This window comes from Panthera uncia, chromosome C2 (assembly GCF_023721935.1).
Source record: "Panthera uncia isolate 11264 chromosome C2, Puncia_PCG_1.0, whole genome shotgun sequence".
Classification (NCBI taxonomy): Eukaryota; Metazoa; Chordata; class Mammalia; order Carnivora; family Felidae; genus Panthera; species Panthera uncia.
Window position 1 is genome coordinate 151,422,262 of NC_064810.1, and position 18,005 is coordinate 151,440,266.

The 18,005-nt window shown below is 44.5% G+C and overlaps 1 protein-coding gene across 1 annotated transcript in view; it reads right to left on the bottom strand.

Moving 5' to 3' along the window:
* The window catches only part of ARPP21 (cAMP regulated phosphoprotein 21), a 155,919-nt gene that overhangs the window by 23,752 nt on the left and 114,162 nt on the right, over positions 1-18,005 (bottom strand). The gene's annotated exons all lie outside the window — the stretch shown is intronic.

The window sequence follows — 18,005 nt, forward strand, 5'->3', positions numbered from 1 at the left end:
GTATGTTTGGGAAAAAACAAAACAAAGCAACCAAAAAAATAAATAAATAAAAAATCCTCTTGACCTGAAGAAAGGATGGCCCCAAAGGCCTTTTACAATATTTTGTTAATGTGTATCACTCTCCAATGCTTTTAAGTCACTTTTGTTCTCCTTCTTGCGTGTAATCCCCTAAGAGACGGCTTTGAGTTATTTCTCTTTGTCTGGTATTTCCCGCCTCGCTTTCCCCACACCCTCCAGAGTTGCAAAGCCTGCACACACAGCAGTTGCCCAATAAACGCGCTGAATCGATGTTGACAGACTACCAAAAGCATCACCAGCCGATGGTAGGTAACAGTTCGCCTAAACATCTCGTTTGTCAACAGTAGAACCCAGAGGCCAACAAGCAAAACAGGCAAAGGACAGCATCGTGCCCCTGGGTCCTGGTAGCCAACTTAAAGTCCAGCTGGGAGGAACCTGAACCTTCAACCGCTCCGACTTCTGGTCCCACCAGGCACGAGCCTAACTCGCAGGGAGGGCCAGTTTCCAGCACAAGTAAGAGAAAGGGAATTCTGTCCCCGGGGGAGCCTCAGGTCACACACAGATGAACGCTGAGGCTTTAGGCAAAGCGTGTAACTCACTGCACCTGTTTCTTAGGTGAAAAATGAGGAGACTGGATGATTCCTCCGGCTCCGACAATTCCTGTCCTTAATGTTCCGCCCATATTGACGGGCATCCTTCTGTCCTACTTTGAAAACCCTGGGTCTTTCCTGACCATTCATTCATTCTAGCTGTCACGCCAAATAGCCATCTGACCAAAACAATCTATCACAGCAGCGATCTCCCACATCTCTCCCCCCGGTGGCCTAAGTCACCTAAATGACACACAATGTCTATTGGGGCCCGCGGGATCACGGCCTAGGAATCCAGTCAGCAAGCTGCGGTTTCCGATTGTAACAACTTGTGTTTCATTCTCCTGCAGGGCTCCTACCATGCTCGGAAATGATGCTCAGCGATCGTGGCGTCCATACGAGCTGACGAAGTCACGGCCCACCGGGGCAGACTCATAATCAAATAGGGTGGCGCTTCTGGAGGCTGGGTGTAGCCCAGGCCGTTCTTCGAGAGCCTTCAAAGCCGTGGCATGGACCGTTTCACCACCAACAGTAAATGCCGTTTGTGGTAGGAAGAACCACACGCTCTTTCAGAACGTTCCGGCCCCAGATCATCGAGATACAAAGCTGCAAGTCCAGAAGCAGACATAGCCTGAGCTAGTTCACGGTTCCCAAGGCCAAGAATGCTGAGCCACATGACTACCCTTACTACCAAAGAACCCTTCAAGAAACTCATTGGAAAATCCAAGCTATTCTTTCCCAGGCCAAGCTGGTGACAAGAAAGGGGGAGAGTGAATCATTTTAGACATCCAAAACACTCAAGCGCCTTCTTTAAGAGAATTTAGAAGCCCAGACGGGGCTCTGCTGGAAAGGGCAGCGTATAAAACAGGTTTGGTTTTAATCCCAGAGACGATGAAAAAGCGGCGTATTTCAGGTGGGTATTTTGCCCATAAAGGCTGTGGTCGAGAAGCTTCCTGGCTGCCTTTGGATTTCCACTGATGCAACGGGCTCTTTTAACCGTGACAGCACGGCAAGTTCTAGTGGGTCACCTGGACTGTGAAACCTCTTCTCAGTGAGCTACACACCCCGCCCTCCCACAGACTTGCACGCTTTTTATTTTTGTAGGTAGCGGTGAGCTCCTGTGAAGTTTCAAGCCAAACCACCACATGCCCTTCCTAAGCAAGGTCTTTACTCCCACACTAAGTTTCCCGAGCAGATTGCCTTCTCTGTTTCTTGGTGAGGGAGCAGTGCTTCGGCTACCGGAATGTATATTCGTCTAGGCAGGTGGTAAAGAAGGTTTGCCCCAAATTGGCCATCAAAGGGGTTGCATACATAGATAAAGATTGCCCTAGGACAGTCTGCCGGACTACTGAGAATACAACTGTCATCTGGCAAATTATTACTCATTATAGCGAGGAAGGCCATCGAGCAGAGGAATGATGGGGGGGTCCCACCAACAAAGGATACAGGAAAATAGAAAGCTATCACAGGGAGTTTAACAGAAGCAAAGCAGGACCGTGTCCAGGAGCCAATATCCCGTCTGGACTGCGTGGTGGACCCAGGGTCCTATCACCGTGGGAACCACAAAGTGGGGATAGCCATGGAACGTCGTACCCAGAAACTCCAGTCTGAAACCCTGCATGGAGGATGCGAATCAAGGCTCTTCTTTATGTTTCAGTGGCTGAAGTCTTCTAAGCAAGAGTGGGAAGTGTTATTGTCAGCTGGGATAACTTCAAACAACAAAGTTTAATAACCTATAATTTTAAGACTTTTTTTTTTATTTTGGGAGAGAGAGAGAGAAAATGAGCAGGGGAGGGGCAGGGAGAGAGAGGGAGGGAGGGAACCCCACGCAGGTTGCAGGGCTCGATCCCGTGAACCGTGAGATGGTGACTTGAGCCAAAACCAAGAGGCAGACACTCCCGTACCTGAGCCACCCAGGATCCCCCTCTGTGTCTGATATTCCAGCCTTATGAACAGCTGCACAGACTTTTACTTTCTCAGTCTGAGCTCATTTTTACCTTTTTCAAGATATAAATACACAGTCATAGAGAAAGAGATAGAGAAATAGAAAGAGAGAAAGAGACAGAGAAAGACAGAGCATAATTTCTTCAAGGATTATCTATTTTCACTTCCCTTTACCTCCCACCCAGGCTTAACACAGGTGGACACCCCAGAGACACAATTCCTTTATCGGAAGCCTGTCTCGTTTCCACAACATTTCTAATTCTATAGCAAACCGTGCCTTCAGGATGAACTCAGGATCCTGAAACATCGCACGCCGGTATTTAAAGAACGCAGTGACAACATGACAGTAAATTGCAAGCACTTAATGATAAAACAATTGTAAGTAATAATACTGTCATATTGTGATCATTTGGAAAAGGACGCAGGTGGCCTTTCAGGGAAAAGACAAACGAGAGTGAATCATGCTCAATTAAGCACTTGAAAAACATGTAAAACCCAACATGTTACAACGGGCTTTTTAGTAGAAAGCAAATTTGTGAATGGATTCCACATAGAGGAGTTGCCAACTAAGCGGGCAAACAACCGTCCGTGAAGGATTGCTGTCGTATTATTGGAGTCAGATGTGCTTCCATTGTGCAATGAGGTCCCTAGTGTCGTAATATCGTATAGCTCTTTTCTTTAAAATCACACTGCTGTTAAAATTAATGATATTACCATAAACTATCACTTGTTTTTCTTCTTCGAATGGGTATCTACACAACAGCGGCAGTCCCATAAATAACTGGTTTTCTAGAAGAGGAATTGCTCATATGCGTTAGGCGATGTCCCAGATTTGGGGGGAAATGAGGAAATCTTCCAAAAAGAAAAAAAAAACGGGTGGTTCTCTTTTTACTCAAACTGTTTGTTGTGGAATTTGTAAACCGAGTCCATTTTGGGAAACAGGAACCCAGCTCCCTTCCACGGTGGCGAAGAGAGAAGGCAATGGGGTGAGGGCCTGGGAAAAAGAAATGAGAAGGAAGGAGGCAGAATTCTACCTGCTGAAAAGAGTCACGGATCCGAGTCCCAGCCTTTCTATCCTTTACCTCCATCCTACACCCACACACACGGACACACATCAGGCACACACACATATACACGCATACAGACACATGCCACATACACACATGCCCAGCATGTACACACTCATACACAACACAGACACACGCATGCACATACACAATATACGCCCGAACATACACAGAGGAATGCACGGGGGTCAAGCAGGGCATAAACCTGGAGCCTCGCTGGGTCTACCTGGATTGGACATGTGGGAGGCACAGAGGTGGCTGGTGGGGTCAGAAACCAGAAAAGCAGGGGTAACGAGGAGATGAAAATCCGGGGGTGCGTGCTGATTAACCCAGGATGATGGCAGCTGTGGTGCTGGCTTGGACACCGACGTCCAAGGACTGTTTAAGGGGCAGGATGGGACCACCCCCCAGAGGCTGCGAAACCCTTGTTCAGACACCTGCGTCATCGGCACGAAGGAGGGGTTTATGAAGTTCTCAAGAGCAGCTAGCAGGTAGTTTGATAGAAAGACGAAGAGCATTACACATCGTGAGAAAAGGGTGGAAAAATCTAAAATTCCATGACAGGACACATAAGTCCCTCCCGATAACGAAGACAGAAAGAATGAAGGCTTATTCAAATGCTGCGGTGCACATGGGAAAGGCATTCGGCTTGGAAACAAATACATTCGTTTCTAATTATAAAACCTGGCTTCTTTATAGACACTGTTTTCTCTGCTTGGAATGAACCAGTGAGGCGATTACAAACAAAAGTATTTTCCGATCACATAAGACGTGATGGCCAATTAGTTTATAAATATTTAACAGTTTTTCAGTCCAGCCCATAAAAGAAGAACACACTTTATTGTCCATCGGGCTAAATGGAGTCCTGAAATACTATTAAAATTAGATTGTTTTCTTCAGCGGGAACTGAAGACCTACTATCATTATATAATATATCTTCCCTCTCAGGAGTCTTGCACCAAAAGGGTGCAAATCAGCTTTGAATTCAGGTTTGGTGGTTGTGAAATGAGGGCAAAACTGGAAGTCAGTCCCAGAGATCACAACGGGCACAAATGTAGTTCTGCAGCCTGATTACGTCTTTAGAGCTGTCAGTAGAGGTAGATATTTGCTAAACACCGGGTTTCCTCATCTCATGCACAGCAGACCCAACAGGAACCATTTGTGCTTAGTCCCATTTCTTTGCGGACGGGTTTCACTGAGACACTGAAGCAGTAAAGAGCTAAATGAAGTTTAACCCCAATCACAAGCATTTAATGCCCACATTATTATAGTAATAATAGAGGAATAAATTGCTACTATATAACAAGCAGGGTAAAAATGGCCGCGTTTCTCGGCGAGCTTACGCGAATTCCTCGGAAGAGTTCCTTGCATCTTAAAAAACATATTATGAGCTTCCTAATTTCATTTCAGGAAATGGGTTATGATGCATTACAAGTTACACAAATAAAAGTCTTAGAGAGCATTGCATCTATAAAGCATGGAGATAACTTATTGTTCTGGCAAATGATGAAACTGCTTACAGTGGCAGCTGTGATTTATCGAAGCAATTCAAATACACTTGGAAAGTATATTAGCTTTGCCTCTGCCCACAAAGGGCGCATTTGAGCAGGGTAGGACACACCAGTGATAAATTATAGACCAGATCCAAGTGAAGGCAATTGGCACATCAGCTACCTAAAGGCTCCAACTTCCAGTAAGAATGTCTTTTCCACCATAACCCCCCACACAGGGGCATCTAGGGTAAGCAAGGAAACAAATGAGCACCCGAGTGTTTTATTTTGTGACTGTGTTTGTATTGTTTTTTTTTAAGAAGAAAGCTTCTCTTGTTTTCATCGGGGAAGAGATCCGGCCCCTCCATGCTGCATTCAACATTGCCTCAGCAGGGCACCATTACAATGATAACTGCTGGAGATTTACAAATTGGTTCCAGAACAAAACTTGGAAGAGCCGTGTGCCTATATTTTACCAAAGAATCCAAAATGCCCAGTTTCCTCTTGCAAGAATAAAAACATGACTCTATGTGACAAGCATTTAAAACCCAGAAAGTTCCATTTCCAACACGGAGGCAGTGTCCAAAGTCAAACAGTCCTACGTGGCAGAGATTTGAAGCCACGTAATCTAACTTCTTAGTTCTTATTTCTAACCTTTCTATTCCATAGGAAAGATCATTTAGGTATAATAATTATTGAGGGCGATCTGCTTAAAAGGAACCATTTTTATCTTTTCCATCTTTCTCAGTTTTGATCTCAGTAGGAGGAAACTACTTACATTCAATTAATTTAATAAGTGTTGAAAGCACTCCACTCATTTACCTCTTTGTTTCCTGGGATGACTGAGCTTTGTTCCTCGGCAAGAAGGCATGCAAAACTGTACCCCAGCTATGCCCAACTGACAGAAAACATTGTTGATTGATTTTCTGTACACTCATGCTTCACTTATGCAATGAACTAAAGAACTCAGGGCAAAAGAGACTACATGGTTAATTACAGTATTCCTGTGCTAAACCCATGCTTTCATTCTTAGCTAAGAAGCTTAGCTATCACTCAGAATCAATTTCAGGCATGTTTCCAACAAGCTTTGTTATCACGCTCTCAATCCAAATCAGAGTAGAAGAAAAAAAGTTGGGGCCAACGCAATTCTGCTTAGAATTTGACATTTTGACAGATGTAAACCAGGAAAAACAAGTGTAGGCCTGGGATATTTAGGGCAAGAACAAACAATGTTATGTTCAGTGTATATACTCCCTTCAGTAAGGTAACAAAATGCACTTGTGCATTTCAGTTCAATTACTTGAAAGGACAATTTTTTTTAAATTCACCTAAGCCGAATTTTCCCTGTCTTGAGCAATAGTACCTACGTGAGACCACAGTGTACTTATTTCACATGATTTTAATTCTGATGTTGTGACTTTGTATTTAATCGACAGCACATAGAGAATTACTTCACATCCTGAGCAGTGAAGAGGTTTTGAAAATAATGAGTGCTGAAATCCTTCCCATAATTCCTAAGTAGCTAAAAACCCTCTATAGACTCTGCATATCTATATGGGTATGTGTGTGTATATAGATAGAGAGATACATAGTGAATTTCTACCTTTTGTATACAAGCAATGTGTATATATATCAGTAAAAGTAGCAGACTTAAATTTACCTCTCCACAACTGTGGGGAAAAGGCTTAGGAATTGCCTAAGCCTGCATTGATGGGCTAACAAGGCATAAAGAATTAGAAAGCTATAGATTGTACACACCCAAGTTTGGGTAAACAAGATTAGGTAAATGGGGCAAAGCCCCCAGTATAGGACCAAGGCATAGGAATAGGAACTTTCAGGATGACAACATCCAAGATGAGGTGAACAAGATTAGGTATTCAGGGCAGAAGAGGCCCCCAACTTAGTACTATAGCAGAAAGCTGTTTTCACAGGAAGGAAGGACCAAATTAGGTAAATAGGTAAGGAGAGCTATAGACTCTGGAGAGAAGGTGCCCAGAGGGGAGTTAATCAGCAAAAGAAAGGTGCCTTGTTGACCCTGAGGTAGCTCGTTCTGATGGTCTTGACCCCTAGGCCAGTTTAGGTAAACAGAGGTGGCACCTCATGTCTGCTGTAAACAACCATCCGCCAGGCGCCAGGATTTCGTTTTATATTGACCCAAACCCCTAACACTGTATATCTTCAAAACCCCCTTCCCCTCACACCCATGAGTTAATGTTCAATATCGCACTGTCTCTTTGTGGACGACCATCACACTTGTAAGCCTTCTGATCCTAATAAAAACAGGGCAAGGACCCTTATTCGGGGCCCTCGTCTCCTCCCGCACATTAGCCTCTCTCGCATTTTCAATCCTGCATCCAGCTCTCTTGCTGGACAAGAGAGACCTTCAGACCCAGAGGCTATGACACATGACCATTTAGAAAAACAAAATGCATATACATGCAAACAGAAAACCAAAACTCGCACAAAACATTACCCAGGGTTCCCTCTTTGGCCTAGTAGTTCTGTATTCTTACTGTCCTCTTTTGTGACCAAACAAAACTGTAGTTGAGAAGGTCACCTGTAGTTAGGGACACAGGTATGATGTTTAATGAGGCCAATTCCTAACTTCTACCCATCGTGTCCTAAACTGCTATGTCCCCACAGGGCTAATGGAGGAAAGCACGTAACAATCCAAATTTAATCTTGAAGACCAGGGGCACACATCAGCCCATGGAGAGAAAAAAAAAAAGAATACACAGAGGGGGGAAAAACACTGAAATCTGATGCCACACCACTTTATGTCGGTCAAATTTTATATTTCTAGTGCATGCTGTCAGGTTTTAAAATCAGAGCCACAGTATTAAAAGTAATCATTTCTAAAAACACTAGTATTTATCATCCCAAATGAGGCATATAATACAGCTGTAATTTTTTCTTGACAAATACATCTCTAAGAGATTTCACAAGAACTAAAACGATTATTTCCATCAGCCTTCTATCTTTTTGCCTCGCCAACAAAGGTTAAAACTTTCACCAGCGTCTTCTAGGAGACAAGAACAGACACTGACACTTAATTTCCTAACACAAATGAAAACCTTTTTAGGCCACTTTAAACATTTTAGCCTGCCTCAGTATTTGAACGCCACCTAAAAAACGTATTTGGACCACAAAACGCTCATTAGCAAAATCTTACTGTCGATAACAATTTTTGAATGTTTCTACAAATATTAGGTGATGGCAAATTTGGAAGGGATATCACTGAATACTTGATTGCTATACGAGAACTGTGGGATGCCCCTATCCCGGGCCTCTAAATCGTCACTACCATCAGCTGTGACTTCAAACTCAAGACTATTGTACTATATTTACTTCTGTAAAATTTATTAGATTTTACAGTGGTCCCTAAAAGGCGGCCAAAAAGAGAGCCACTGGGTTACCATTTTGGTGACTGTCCGAGATCCATGTGGTTCCACAGGCTTAGGTTAATAGCTCTTTTCCTTACTTGGTGTAACTGCACAGAGGCAAGCAAGGTGGATCAGGAAGACACCACCAAACTCCTTGCCCTTCACAAGGTATGTCAATGACAGGTGGATGTTCCACACACATCAAGACCTCAAAAACGTTATCAAATGCATAAACCAAAGTTCTAGGTGGTCCTTCACGATGTGAACCCACAAGGTAGAGTTGACTCTCTTAAGAGTTGTCCTAAGGCTCCACAAGAATCCTGCCCTCTTCTACCAAGAGCCAGGTTAGAAGAGAAATAACCAAGAGGGGCAGAAATGAGAAAAGTGGAGGAACTATGAATCAGAAGCACTGGGAACTTAATGCACCCAAAGTAGGTCATTGGATTATATTAGAGAACTTCTGATAGGTTTCCTCAACCCCAGTTGTGAAATCATCTTCTTAAAAAGACACACAGAATCACTAATCTAAGACCTATGTGCGAGGTGCTTTCCTTTATCCGGTCTAACTGTTTCATGCTGTGTTTGTGTCCCCTACTGAGGTCCCCTGATTCAGCTCTCCAGCGGTTATTTCAGAAGTCTCAAGTATTTCAGAGAACCCAGTCAGCCTAAGCATTAGGATCAGGAACATTTAGTAAAAGAAATCACCGAGGTACAGTGCAGACATGACCCCTCCCCACTAGGACTAAGTGATCTTGGGAATGATGGGGCTTTATAGCTTACTTGGCTTCAAAGGTCCCATCTGGTTTTAAACTCCTGGCCATCAATCCAATGTCAAATGAAGACTTAACGAAACCTCAACATATGCAAGTCTTTGAATCAGGATTCAGTCACACGCCTAGAAGCATCTTATCCAGAATTTGGTCTTATGATTTTAGGAAGTTGTGACATCTGCCATTTGTTCATTCGGGAGATCTTGCCTGTGCGGCTGCTACAAGAGGTTTATATTGACCCCGTTGGGGTCAACTGGTAAGAAGTGGTCAAGGAGGTTTTCCTTTCCCAGCCTTTTAGCCCCCACGAATCCAATATTCACCAGAAATAAGTAGACATTATAATGAGAAAAAAAGTGCATGAGGACCTACACGTCTCAGGCTGAGGGTCCAATATACTAATATCCTGAAGAGTATCGCATCTGTTGCCAACATTTTTGATTGTGCATAAAAAGCAAATACACAAGAATTGGGACACAATGTCAGCATTTCCCTAATAGCATCACAAACATCATTTGTACAGTAGTCAAAGTATGGTGTAGCTTGTCTACCACCACAAAGAAGAATATTCTCTGTGACAGAGTATCTCTGTAATTTTGATGTAAAAATATATGAGGAAATATCAGCTAACTTTTAGAAAAACATTGTATGTGTAAGAAAAATAATATATATTCCGTATGGGTGTGTGAGTGTGTGTGTGTATGTGTGTGTGAGTGTGTGTGTGTAGTTATTATAAAGTTTTTGACTTTGGTGTTGAGGGCTCTTTGTTTAGAAAAAGGTCTTTGCTCTTTAAATGTGTTGTAAAATCACAACGGATTTGAGTGGATTTGTGATGAATGGTGCAAATGGTTCCAATGTGGGATGACACCAGGTCTGTGTCTCCAAATGTCACTGGACCCCTGGCTGGTCCTAAGAGAGGCTCCGTAAACACTTGCTGAATTAATGCCTGGTTACAAAATTGATGTTTGACTCTGACTTGGAAATTCAACTTGTAGAAACTCATGATATACCCTGAAGAAGACTTTTTTTTTGCTCACGCCATCCAACTCGCTGGTGGCTGGAGTGCTCATCTTTCCAGTATCTACCTCGGAAATCCATCTACCATGGAAATCCACGGTATCTTAGCTTCCACTTGCCACCATATTTAACAGGAAAGAATCGCACTGGTTCCACTCAGATGGTATTTCCCTTGGGGAAGATGAAAGTGTTCCTCTTAAAAACAGAGTGGAAAACCAACTTTGCTGATAACCTCAATGGGACACCCTCCCTGGGCATCGAGGCACAGAGGACGAGACGGCAGTGCAGGAAGGCTATGGTCTAACGGCAAGTCCGTCTTCATGGAGAAGTTGCTGTATAACTTCATGTAACTATACGAAGAGGAAGCACTCATGAAAGCACACAGATGATATAAGTAGCTTTGCCTTATAAGCAGTCAAACTTGCTGGCCGGACGTCACTTTTTTCATGTATCTTGCCTGTATCTAACTGCTCTGCCACTGCTGTAATGGTCTCCGAACACATCCCTAGATCTAAAGAAGACAGACATTTGCCTCATCGCTTAGTATTCCCGGCGACATAGACTCGCTGGAAAATGTGGAAGGAGATTTGCACCCGGTTCGAACCTGCTGGTAGCCTGCCCTTGGGTTCTTTAGAACAGAGGGAAGGAAATAAAAATCAGAAGAAGGCTCCAAGGAGAGCTGTTTGGGCTGAGAAATGAAGTCATCCTTGACCACTTAAATACTAATGGCATATGAATTCCTTAAGAATGTATTTTGGAAAAGCTGATCTTGCCTGAGCATTAGAATCAGTTATACTTGTTTTTTTTTGTTTTTTTTTAAAGGGCTTTTAGAGAGACTAGAGAAAAGCAGCCTCCCCGTAAAAACGGAGGAAGCCCTGGGGAGAGATGGTGTGCAATCTTCAGTGATTCAGAAAAACCCAGTTATCTGCATTTTTATATAAGCTCCCCCTCCTCATCCTGATATGGGGGGGAACGTCTCTTGGAAAGCAATGACTTGGGGACTCTGCAAGTACATTTTTCCCATGGCCGATTTCTATCGCATCATCGCCTTTCCTGAAGAAAAGCCTAACATCTACCGTTCCGTGATGGGGTCTTTAACTCGGAAGTCTTTAAAGTTGCAATTTGCTTTTACGACGCCTCCAAATTCTCCCAGGTGCATACTCGAGTCCTAATAAATCAACGACATTCATCTCCAGTCCCTTGAAGGCTGACAGACATTAAACTCCCGATTGATTGAGTTTTCTACTTCCTACCTCTCCTTCCACGCCTGTTGGCTCCCAAAATAAAGCCATCTGTGGTGATTTCACAGAGGTTCTGGCTTCCCTGGAGACTCTCACATTCCCCAAAGCCAACAGAGACTCCTGCTACAAATCTAGCAGAAAGAGCCAGATGGCAGTCGTCCTACAAGCGCTGGCTGTTACCACCAGGCAAATGTACAGATTCGCGGAGCGGTCTTTGCGACAATACTGCAGACCCCGAAGGCCACCAGTGTGAACTGGAACAGGAAGAGGGCTCCTGGGGTGCCGAGAGCTGGCATCACGGAGCCACATAATTTATAGTCAGTTACTGTCACCACAAACCGGCAACAAAGACAACAACAACAAAGGGAGAAAAAAAAAAGTAAAACAAAGAAAGCTTTCGGTGTCTTTTAACTCTGGTTTTCACAGCCTCTTGCATAAACCCCAGCATGCCCTTTTTAGATTTTTAATCTCCACTTACAAACACACACGGATACAATGCGATGTTTAATGTATGCCATCCAGTTCCTGAAGGTATAATGTCACTCCTGCCACGTTAGAGTGGCTTAAAATGAGAAGGAACACAGAGATGCCGTCTCTGTTCTGGTTAATTCTAGCTGGCGGTAAAAGAATCTGATGGGCTCGTGTTTGTTGACAACATTATAAGGATGCTTCGGCAAAGCACATGGGGTTTGCATCTTAACATCTCTCTTCAACTCCTCGGTTTAAAAAGAATGGGTAGGGGCACCTGGGTGGCTCAGTTGGTCTTCGGTAGGGTCCCCTCCCTAAGGGAGGTGGGGGGGGAACCACCTCAAGGCAACCTGGCTATGCGCGCACGTGACAGCATCCCTCATGACCTTGTAACATGAGACCACTTAATCAGACTACACGTTTGTGTGTTACCATAGATGAGAGGCAAAGAGGCAGAAAATACAGAAAAAAATTATGCTACATGGTGCTCGGGGCTCAGTTCTTCGGGCACGAACCCAACTGAGCGGTGCCGGCACGAATAAAGTGGCTTCCTGGACAGAAAAGCCTGGTGTCGCGACTCTCTGTGCGAGAATCCTGCTACGGGCTCGGCATCCGACTTCGGCTCAGGTCGTGATCTCAACGACTCGTGAGATGGAGGCATCGTGGCCTGCACTGACCACGGGGGAGCCTACTTGGGATTTTCTCTCTCTGCCCCCCTCCCCTGCTTGCACTTTTGCACTTTCTCTCTCTTTCAAATCAGTAAATTAAAAAAAAAAAAAAAAGAAGGGGGCAGATTTCTGCAAGCCAAGGAAAGAGGGCTCAGAAGGGCTCAAATTGGCCTCGTAGCCCCCAGATGTGTGAGGAAGTAAAGTGGCTTACGCCTACCCCTACACTCCAAGCAGATCCTAGTTCTCTGAGCTTTGTTACTTGTGCGAAAGACTTGTTCCTGGACAGGAGGCTAAATCTGTTGCCAAACTCTTAAAATTCCTCGGTACAAGAAGCAAAAGCCTGCAGTACAGTAAATACCTTTCAATAACTGACAAGCCCAGCAGCCGAATCTCAGAAACCAACAACCGTACAGTATGCATATTCTCTTTCATTGCTCTGAGAAGACAAAAACTACAGAGAAGAGGGATAAAGCGCATTGGGAAGAGGTAAAGCTTTGGCTCCCGACGTGGTTTTACTGATATCCTGGGGCACAGTGAGCGCTCAGGGCTGAAAAACCCCATCAGTTCATCCCCAGACTTGCCCAATGACATCTCTGAAATTAGACTTCAGAGATCACCTATCTGTACGTTCACGGGTCTCTATGTGCCTTACTGTTTTTAATAGGGGGAGAAAGGCATTTGGGAGCTTATTTAGAAGTATGCTCAATAAGTATGCCGTAAGTTTTGCCAAACTAATGCATTAATTTTCACAGCGGTCGCCAAACATGCCATTAAGTCCTGCCAGACATTTAAAAATACCTTTGATGCAAATTTCAGGGGCTGAAAATATATGTAAAAGTGCTACCAGTCATTAAAATTCAGCTCATTAGGACAACCACACACGCGCGCGCGCACACACACACACACACACACGCACATGCACGGATTTCTTAAAACCCAGTTTCCCCTTTGTCCATGTTTACCTGTCTAAAAAAGATCAGCTAAAGTCATAATGAGAACATGCCCATTTCACAGCTGAACTGTCTTTATTAACGGGAAAACGGAGCAGGTGGTTGGTAGTATTACCTTCCGGTCACTGACTGATCAAGAGCAGGGACTCTTCTCTCGATTTTGTAGTTTCTGTGCCTGGCAAACCGCAGTGCTGAGGGGCACTAGGGAAGGAGGTGGGGAGTAAATGTTCCATGTTTCTTTCTTTCTTTCTTCTTCTTCTTTTTTTTTTTTTTTTTTTTTTGCCACATTCCGGTTGCCAAGGCAACCATCTCCTTTGTGGGGCCTGTTCACAGAGGCACTTGAGGTAGACTCCAATGCAAAGAGCCTGAGCCCCTTGAATTGTATCAGTTTTAACAACGGGAAATTAAAAAGACAAAGGGCTTGACAGCCGGTGGAAAAATACCCTGAAACTTCTGCGGGAGTCGTCCCAGCTTGGGGAGAGCAGCGGCAAGCCAAAACCAGTTTATTATGAACTATCTGTTGGACTTGGAAGTTGAAGAAGCTAGAAAATGAGAGTTGTGAAAGCCTTAGTCTTTCCCCTCACCCGTTATATGCTTCTGCCCTTGCTCTGAAGGAGAAGCCAGGAACACAAGGACTAGAACTGCTGTGATTCTAGATGTCGTGCGGGGGGGAGGGGCTCACAGGGAGTGATCCCCAATGACTGAGGCAATGCCCTGAGCCGCCCTGGACCTACTGGGTTGGGAGCAGGGCGACGGCTATTATTGCTCTGAAAACTGTGTCACACACTATTCCAAATTGAATTTGCCAACGTTCCATTTGTTTCCTGCAAATGTATATATATAAATATTGTACCCTGTACATTGATTCCTACATATCGTCCTTAGAGTCTGCAACGTTGTTAAATTCCCTAACGAGTTCTAGGAGTTGTTTTGTATACTGTTTAGAATGTTCTGGGTCAACATGCGTGTCCTCTGCCAACACGATTCTACATCTGAAAAAGGCAGTGTCACAGACACACTGGAAGAATTAGTTTCCGTGCAAATGTAACAGGAGTTTCGGGTAAATAAAAATGCCGTATTAATAAGGAAGTGGCATAATCTGGGATTGCAATGCACGTATACGTCTACAACGTGTACATACATAAGCTCCAAGGCAGAGAAAGAAGAGGCAAAAGTAATTATAATTCATTATTGCGTGGGCATGGCGTTTTCGTGTCTTTTTAAAAAGAAATCCTTTACTGCAAGTACTGTGCCGTTTTGACAATTTACAGAAGTTACGTATGCAAAAGAAAACAGCAAGAATTCCTCATCAGAAGGATTTTCTCTTAACTCTTGCCACAATTTTCAGCAAGACAGGAGCTCTTCTCTCTGATTTATGTTTTGGATCCTTCTCTTTGACTCACGTCCGCAGTAGGAGCGGAGCCTTTCCTCCCAGATAGATCTAGGTAGTCTCAAGTGGAAAAATCTAGGTGTCCATCAAGATTCCCCCGGGAGCGCCCCAAGCCTTCTGATCTCCGCGGTGTAATACCACCGGCACTCTGGCTAACCCCCTCTGGGCCTAGGTGAGTAATTAGAGGACCGTTTGTTTGTAAGTTGCTATTGGGGGGGGGGGGGAAACGGCTGCTTGGGGCTGGCTCGGCAAATTCTATCATCGCATGTTCTCACGTTGCCTCCAACATGAGCTCTGCTGCACCACCGCGCGTGCTGCGAAGTGTGTTTGGGGCGCTGTTCTGGCCCCTCTTTCTGCCATTACTTTCTTATTCCCAAAACAGTTACGACCCACATGGCTCATGAGAAGCGCAATGGCGCTGGACCCCCTACAAAAATAAAAACCAGGCACAAGACTAAGGGCATCCGGGAGAGTGTTACAAATGCAATTATAATGCGTCTCTCCGTGCCTTCAGGGAAATGGTGAGGGGAATCCCGGAGAAGACGTCAGCAGGCAGTGAGGGCTTGGTGGCAGTCCTTGAAGGGCATGGAAACCACCGCGGCGGCCAGGGGAGGGTCAGCAGGCAGCCGGGAGTAGTAGCACCTGGGAGAGGCCACGGAGGGAGGCCCGTGGCAGCTTTGGGGATTTGGCCAAGAGCTTATGTGTGGAAGCCACTGCACGTTGTGGACACGCTCTTCCAACTCAACAGATGTGCAGAAATGCCCGTGCCATGGAATCATGCTGTAACAACTGAATCAATTAGTGGCCCTACTCGTAAGCATCTGACCCCCACTGGCTCTAAAATGGGTGCGTGAGTCATCGTGGTTTTTTTTGAGAATTACACTACTGCTCCCAGGCTCAACAATCCTGCAGTCTTTCTGGGTTACAGGGATGGCTGCTCGGCTCTGAACTCTAACGTTCAGGAGCCACTCATGTAGACGGGAAGACCCCTGGCATTTCAGGGATGGGGGGGGGGTGAGAATTTGTTCATACGCTGATGGTCTGGGGAAGGGGCCAACCAGCAAGTGTGGGTGCAAGCAGATTGGTTGAGCTGAATATACACTTGTGTCCCTGAAAAAAGCAGCCACGTCCGAAGACAGCAGAAAAGAAGAAAGCGTATTTCAGGACTGCTGCCTTCTGAGATTGTATCCTTCAAATTTCATGATTTGGACACTCCTCCCCATTCAAAGAAGGAACACCCAAAGGTCGAAGCAATAGTAAACCCCTTGGAAGTGACAAATGTAAACACAACTTTCCTGTGGGTACCACGGTGTCACCGAATTTGGGAAACAAAATAAAAATAACATTCTTAAAGATACTCTTTCCTTTTTTATCACTAGAAATTCTGAGTGAATTCACTAACTCTGAGGGTAACTTTATATTGGCTCTCAGGACAGCAAGGTGGAGAGGACAGTTTACAACTCTTCATGTTCTGGGGCGCCTGGGTGGCTCAGTCGGTCGAGTGTCCGACTTCGGCTCAGGTCATGATCTCACAGTTCGTGGGTTCGAACCCTGCGTCAGGCTCTGTGCTGACAGCTGAGAGCCTGGAGCCTGCTTCGGATTCTGAGTCTCCCCTCTCTCTCTGCTCCTCCCCTGCTCTCTCTCTCTCTCTCTCTCTCTCAAATAAAGATTAAAAAAAAAAAAGAACTCTTCATGTTCTGTGTTTAGAAGGTGGGGAGGGGGGCCCTGGGTGGCTCAGTCGGTTAGGCGTCAGACTTCAGGTCTGATCTCATGGTTCACAAGTTTGAGCCCTGCGTCGGGCTCAGAGCCTGGAGCCTGCTTGGGATTTTGTGTCTCCCTCTCTCTCTCTGCCCCTCCCCGCTCACACTCTCTCTCTCTCACTGAAAAATAAACATTAAAAAGATTTTTTTTTAAAAAAAGAAGGTGGGGAAAACCCAGTACATTCTTCTTCATCATTGGAATGTTGGATCATGAATGTCTCTGGAAGAATGAGGTGTCCTATCTCATAATGGAAAGGAGTGTGTGGGATGGAAAGAAATAAATTGGATACATTAAAATGAGAAGAAATGCAGACAACCAGAGCATGATATGAAATCACCTCGAGTTTGGAGTGAAAAGCGTATTTATGATAAGGAGAAAGAAAAAGGAAAAAGAGAGGTCCAGAGAATTAGATAGAAAGTAAATAAAATGAGAAGGCAGACCTGGAGACAGTGAACAATGAAGATGGACCTTGAAGAATGGAAACAACCAAGTGCTTCCAAAGAAAGGAGGGGCTGAAAACCAGGGCAACTTTTAGCTCTAGGCATAGCTCAGGGCAGAAATTAACAAGAAACTGACAACAAATGAACCAGAAAGAAAAGGTAGAGGAAATTAGAAGGCTAGGCCAAGACTACATACCTCACAAAACATCCTAACTTCTCTTCATTTAGTTCAGCGAAATCATCAGTAAACCTGAGCACTTAGAATCGCCGTTTCGGTCCTTTAAGGAGTTCAGGTTCTCTCTTAGGAACACGGCAGGGGAATGTTAGAGTTTTGCTTTTCTTGCCACTCTTCTTTCCTTGCCATCTCTAATCCAAATCTTTTCGCTAACAAACTACTGTTTCCACTTTTTGTTGCATAAATAAAAAATAAAATAAAATAAAAGGTACTGTTATGATCTGTTTTACTCCTTATCTTTATAGAAAAGCAGAAATCCCAATCATACCAGGAGTGCTTAACTACCTAATTCATAAATATGTAAACACCAGAAGCTACATAAAATGCAAAGTGCCAAAGTAACTATTAGAAACATGTTGTGAGGGAGCCTGGGTAGCTCCTTCTGTTAAGTATGAGACTTTGGTTCACGTCATGATCTCAGGGTTCATGAGTTGGAGCCCTGCATCTGGCTCCGGGTTGACAATGCAGAGCCTGCTTGGGATTCTCTCTCTCTCTCTCTGCCCCTCCCCCACCATCACATAAACTTAAAAAAGAAAGAAAGAAAGAAAGAAAGAAAGAAAGAAAGAAAGAAAGAAA